This window comes from Puma concolor, chromosome D1, assembly GCF_028749965.1.
Source record: "Puma concolor isolate L17-30 chromosome D1, mPumCon1.1.hap2, whole genome shotgun sequence".
NCBI classification, from domain to species: Eukaryota; Metazoa; Chordata; class Mammalia; order Carnivora; family Felidae; genus Puma; species Puma concolor.
The window spans coordinates 89,544,990-89,551,865 of record NC_141676.1 but is presented as its reverse complement, the minus strand read 5'-3'; the positions used below and the strand labels follow the sequence as shown (position 1 = coordinate 89,551,865).

General features: G+C 41.8%; 1 non-coding gene across 1 annotated transcript; it reads left to right on the top strand.

Annotated features, from left to right (window-relative positions):
* Positions 1-5,067: 5,067 nt before the first annotated feature.
* On the top strand, positions 5,068-5,173 carry LOC112866186 (U6 spliceosomal RNA). The gene has a single exon (XR_003224052.1). It is a non-coding gene; the product is annotated as a U6 spliceosomal RNA (small nuclear RNA).
* The last annotated feature ends 1,703 nt before the right edge of the window (positions 5,174-6,876 follow it).

The window sequence follows — 6,876 nt, the reverse complement described above, 5'->3', positions numbered from 1 at the left end:
GGGTTCAAGGATCTCAGTGGTCCCAAGAAGAAATGTGCCCGCTCTTCCTTCTTTGTCCCTCTTCCACTGTTGTCTGCCATGTTGCATTCCTTGTCTGTGGGGCAGGGTGTGCCTCGGGTCTGGAGGCTGGAATCAGAAGAAACATTCCCGACTCCCATGCAGCCATATTCCTTCCCTTTCTTTTGGTGCCAGAACTCTAGGGGACCAAATCATGGGCTGGTATTTCTGGCCTTTTCTGAAACTTTATGTACTGTTCTAAAAAATTATATCACTGTTACATAAGTGATATAAGTCAAGCCAGGAATATGCAGCCCAAGGAAGAAGTACATCTTATGTTTTGATTTCTTCTTTTCTTTTGGCAAAAACTTGTTGTTCCCATTCCTGCTAAGACAGAACTGAAGTCCACTTGATGTGGAGCGGGGAGGGGACCATTCTGCTTAATTGCACTTTAGCTTGGAGTCTGTTCCAGATGCTCTGTTGGTTGCAGAGAAGCCACTGTGGGAAAACACAGTGTGGGTAGGCCTGGGCATGCACAAATGAGGTGCTCTGGCCCACATGCTGCCTCCCACAAGATTTTCAGCCAGAGCCAATTCTCCTTAGTGACCTGGATTACAGAGTTGATGAGACCGCACTGGTACATGGTGCCTAGAGCTCTGTCTGAGTTAGGGGTGAGTCTGAATCGAGGAAATATTTCTGCCTAGTAGAGGTTACATGTATTATTGAGCAGGTTATGAAATTGGTATAATTTATGTGATCAGCCTTCTTCCAGCTACCCAGGCTGCAAAAATTAGCATCATTTAAAAATTCCTCCCCTTCCTTTATGCCCTATATGGAAGCAGTCACTAAGTCCTGCATTAAGATAAATCCCTCCCAGTGATTCCTTCCTTTCTCTTCCATGCCCTGCCATCTCTGTGGTGCAGCTCTGGGCTGGGAGATGGCTGGAGGAAGCTGAGAGTGGACTCTGGAGAAAGACATTCAGGATGTGCCTTTGGGCTCTGTCACATGACTTGGACAAGCTTAAAGTCCCTGTCTTTCAAGCTATTCTTAAAAAATGGGATTGTAACACTTCTCACTTTGCAGGGCTATTGTGAAGATCAAGTGAAATGTCGTTTATAAGAATGCAGGGACTAAACAGTGTAGTCCAGATTGTTCTTTTAGAAGCGACGATTAGTAGAAAAACGTTTATAAGGACATGCACCAAAAGGTTGTTAGTACTTTTACATTGAAGTGGTGGGATTTATGGCCTCCCCCCACCCCAACTTGCATGTTTGTGCTTTTCTATATTTTTTAAATCTCCATGATGAAAATGTACTACTTTTGTACCAAGAATCATAAATATGAATTAAAACTCTACCAAACCTTTAATAACCAGCTGAGATGAGACTTCTTTCATTAAAACTTTCCAGGTGCTTCCAAGGCACCTGGATGGCTCAGTCAGTTAAGTGTCTGACTTCTGCTCAGGTCATGAGCTCACGGTTCGTGGGTTCGAACTCTGTGTCGGGCTCTGTGCTGACAGCTCAGAGCCTGGAGCCTGGTTTGGATTCTGTGTCCCCCTCTCTCTCTCTGCTCCTCCCTTGCTCATGTTCTCTCTCTCAAAATAAATAAACATTTAAAAAATTAAAAAAAAAAAACCTTTCCAGATGTTCCCGTTGACAAAGATCCCTTTCCAAGCAAGTTACTGAGTCATTTTGAGATGGAGATGCTCACCTATAAAATTGGGGGGGGGGGGAGGTAATAAATTTCAAATGGAAAAAATATATACACTATTATGTATTTATAATATGGATATTATAAATACCCTTACACACACACACACACACACACACATACACAACAACAACAATAAACACACTCTTCTCTGTCCCCCTCTCTCTGGGATGTAGAGATCATGCCTGGGCAAGAGAAAGTGCTTAATAAACACACTCTTCTTTTTCTGAATACCAGAAATACTTTGTATCTCTCTTGTAGCACTTACTGTATTTTACTTTGTATTATGGTTATTTGTGAACTTCCTATATCTGCTCTAGATTATAAGCCTTGTGAAGGCAACAGCTGCTGTATTCTATTCATCTTTTACCACAGAGGGCTTAATGTCTCCTTCCTAGTAGCTGCCAAATATACTCATTGAATGATTGAATGCCTAGGTAAAGGAAGAGGCCTCAGAGTATAATGACATGCCCTCTAAGGCAAAGACATGCCCCCTCAGGGATTCAGATGCTCACTGTCTGACACTGGGCCCACCGGTGTAGTTGCTCAACAAATGTTTGTTGATTGGGTGAGTATGTGTGGCAGCAGGGACCCAGGTTCCTGTGGGGGAAGCTGGAGACCAGGTGAACACACCTGGCCCACTGACAGTGACACAGGTGTCTGTGAAGAGGTTTCTTCTTTGAATTGGAGTTTGAAACTCAGACAGCTATCCAGGGCCAGTCCCTTTGACTGTAGGACATGACCCTGAGTGCTAAGGAGAGGAGAGAGGAAATGAAATGGAAAGAGGGCTGGGAAGAAAGTCTTGAAAAACTGAGGAGGAACAGACAGTCCTGCTTTGGTAACAGGTTTGGAAGAGGGATTCTTCTCAGGTTGGAATTCAGTGTCACTGACATATACCTCCTATTGATGACATTGGGCCAGAAGGACTTTGCTGGATATCTACAGGCAGAGCCAAGGCACGTTCATGGAGTTTTACAAACTTAGAGCAGGAGAGAAAGAAAATGACGGTGCCCCACAGAAATTGAGAGGGCTGGGAAATATGGTACTGTACAAGCACTTTCTAAGAACTCTCATAACCAGTTGTGTGGAACTTTTCATGAAAAATGGAGATTTTGACAGATTAAATAGAAGTGGGCAGAACCTGAGTAATGCTAGTTATCCTATTACTATGGTGCTCTTTTCTCCTTTGCTAATGCAGCCCAAGAAACAAGTGATATATATTATTACGATATACATTATTATGTGTATTCATGGAGTGAAGAGGTAGTTTGAAAGAAAGAAAGAAGAAATGCAGAAAGGATAATGACTCATTGACAGAACAGGTGTGCCAACAGAGACACAAGACAGAATGAAGGTAATCCCTGGATCTTATTGTAGTATACATGGCCATTTATAGCTCAGTAGAACATCGTGGGACAAAACCTCAGTGTTCTGGGCCATTCAGTGGGCTCCCATCACCTCATGTGATGTCAGTGGGGCCAGGACTGTGAAGAGGTGGGACTTTGAATGTTCACGGATATTTTCTCCAACATTCTTTGTCAAAAGTTTCGACTATCAATGCCTATCTATTCTCTAGGATATTTGTCTTGGGAAGGAAATATCATATGAGGCTGGTATTTGTATTTATATATATGTGTGTGTGAATGTATATTTATTTATGCATGTGTATGTAGGTAGATCAAGAAAAAAAATATTTGTAAATACCTATTCTGCATATGACAAAATATTGATGATATGCTTGGTAAGACCAGACAAAAAGAAGAACTAAATCAATTAAATCTTTGAATAGAACTTCAAGATAGCATTGAAGGAGGTGTTACAGAAGACAGAGGAAAAAGTATTTTTTGATCACGTTTCAGATTTCATCACTGTTTCACATATAGCATTTCTTCTGATTCTGTGACAACACTGTGAGGTGGGTAGAGTATCACAGTCCAGTCTTATAGATGAGCATACATGTCAGAAGGGCAAAGGGGTTTGCGCATAGTGAGTGGCAGGTGGGGAACTGAGCCTAGGTTTGTAGACTCAAAATCTCTTGTTCTTGTGCTATTGCACTAATAAGTAGTAACATTTTGTACCTTATCTCTCATTGTATCTCTTTTATGTAAAACATTTTATATCTTATATATGTTATTTATCTTAGATCTTACCATTCTGTCAGCAACTCTGGGTGCTATTCTGATAGAAATAGAAAGTCTATTTCTCCCGAGAATGGCATTTATATATTTATAGACTGTTTCTCTATTTATGATTTCCAATAAAACTTTTGGACATAAAGTTTTTCAAGAACATTATTAGGGACAAATTTAAGGTGATATTTTAGTTATTATTCTGGAAATCTTGTGATCACTTTGACTTTGTATCTCACTGATGACACCCCCATATCCATAGATGGTTCTTCACTGTATTGTTTGTTTTGGGGTGTTGAGTTTGATAAGTTCTTTATAGATTTTGGATACTAACTCTTTTTCTGATATGTCATTTGCAAATATCCTCTTCCATTCTGTCAGTTGCCTTCTAGTTTTGCTGATTGTTTGCTGTGTAGAAGCTTTTTATCTTGATGAGGTTGCAATAGTTCATTTTTGCTTTTGTTTCCCATGCCTGCAGAGACATGTCTAGTAAGAAGTTGCTGTGGCTGAGGTCAAAAAGACTTCTGCCTCTTTTTTCCTGTTGGATTTTAATGGTTTCCTGCTTCACATTCATGTTCTTCATCCATTTTAAATTTATGTTTGTGTACGGTGTAAGAAAGTGGTCTAGTCTAATTCTTCTGCATGTAGCTGTCCAGTTTTCCCAGCACCATTTGCTGAAGAGATGTTTTTTTTTTTTCCATTCAATGTTCTTTCCTGCTTTGTTGAAGATTAGCTGGCCATACATTTGTGGGTCCATTTCTGGGTTCTCTATTCTATTCCATTGATCTATGTGTGTGTGTGTTTGTGCACACACACTCTCTTGATGATTACAGCTTTGTAATACAGCTTAAAGTCTGGAATTGTGATGCCTCCAGCTTTGGTTTTCTTTTTCAGCATTACTTTGGCTATTTGGGGTCTTTTCTGGTTCCATACAAATTTTAGAATGGTTTATTCTAGCTCTGTGAAGACAGGTGATGTGATTTTGATATGGATTGCTTTGAATTTGTAGATTGCTTTTGGGTAGTATCGATGTTTTAACAATATTTGTTCTTCCAATCCATGAGCATGGAATGTTTTTCCATTTCTTTGTGTCCTCATCAATTTCTTTCATAACTTTTCTATAGTTTTAAACACACAGATCTTTTACCTCTTTGGTTAGGGTTATTCCTGGGTATCTTTCAGTTTTTGGTACAATTGTAAATGGGAGGAAAACTTAAAAAAAACTTGGGTGGTTCTCGCTTCAACAGCACATTTACTAACATTGGAACAACACAGAGAATATTAGCATGGCCTTGCACAAGGATGAGATGTAAATTTGTGAAGTGTTCCATATTAGAAAAAAGAAAAATCTTGGGTGGCTGTGCTGGGCATGAAGATATGCCCCTAAGGTTCCCTTGGGGGGAGGATTTGTTACCCTTGGTTCTAGGACTGATGTCAGTAGACAACCTTGAGCAGTCAGCCCCTTTGACAGCTGCCTCACCCAAAGGCACATCATTCCTGGGGATAGCCCACTTCCAATGACCAATTAAGGCAGAGGGTAAAAGTGCAGCTACTTGGGCCCATTCAGGACAACTCTGAAGGGTTATTTGCTCCTGTGTTCCTTCTGGAGTCAGCTGAGGCTGCTGGACCTGCATTGCAGTCGGATTTCTCTCTGTGCCCACTTCTGCTATTTTTCTCTCTGCTCCAGATGTGTGGATCCCAGAGGCATCCCCTACTTAACATCCTGAACCCTGAACTCTTTCTCACAGTCTACTTCTTGGAGAGCTTGAACTGCAACAGTTCAATTTATCTATGCTTCTTTTGGAGCAGGGGTTGGTAGTTTTCCATAAATGGCTAGATGGTAAATATTTCAGTCCTTGCATTCCAACCCTGCCTTTGTAGTGTGAAAGCCGCCATAGATAACATGTGGATAAATGAGCATGGCTGTGTTCCAATAAAACTTTATTTATAAAAATAGGCATGTGGCTGGATTTGGCATATGGATGTAGTTTGCCAGAGAATTACTAATTGCTGAGAATTACAGATTCATTTCAGATGATTGGAGAATTCTGGAGAAGTCCTGATTAATTTCTTCATGTCCAATATTGCATAAGTTACAAAGCAGCTCTTTATTGTGCATACTGAGTGCTGAATGTTGGATAAAGCCAGTAAGATACACTCCTAACAGAGCTAACAGCCCATGAATACAGTTTCAACACAAGACAGATTTATGATCTAATGCTAGAAGGTACTTTTAGAGGTTGTCTTCTGCTTTAGGCAGAGTTGTTCCCCTTTAGCCTGGTTCATTAGCAGCTTGGCATCCCCTTCTCAGGATCCATGGAGATGGAGGAAGAAGACTCCCAAAGGGAAGAATGAGGGAAGGAAATGACCAAGACCTCTGCCAGCACTTTTGCATGTTATTTCACTTCCTTCACACAAACTGTGGGTATTAGCATCCCCATTTTGCATAGGAAGAGATTGCCTTGGAGAAAGTAAGGGGGTCTTGTAAACAGTGGAAATGTTACACCTTGTAAACTGATTTTAAACCCAGGCATGTGGGACTTCAGAGACAATGCCCTTTCCACTCCCCCAGGCTGACCTGCCAGCTTGGCCTTGGACTGGAGATAGTTCTTTAAACCTGATCATTTCTGCCTAAGAGCGCTTGGCACAAAGAGCTGAATCCTGGACCAACTCTCATGGCTCTGTTCCTGGTGTTCATTGGAGGCTGAGTTTCCACATTGTTGCCATTAGCAGCCAGCTCTGAACTGTGGCATCTGAAGAGTTGAAGCTTTTGGATGCCTGGGCCTGGCTGGGTGGTGCTGGCTTTGAAGTTCACTTTCGATCCTTGCAGGTATGAGCATAGTGCCCCCCCCCCCCCCCCCCCCCCCCCCGCACCAAGCCCTATCACCTTCGTTCTGTCAGGCAGCTGTCATCACCCCATAGGGCTTTTCTTCACAGCCTGTTGTCAGGAAGCTGGCCAACTCCTTGGGAAGGTGAGCGAGGAAATTAGGAGGCTGGGGGCTGGAGGGAATCATGCCATCGCTATGCTCTTACCCTAGGG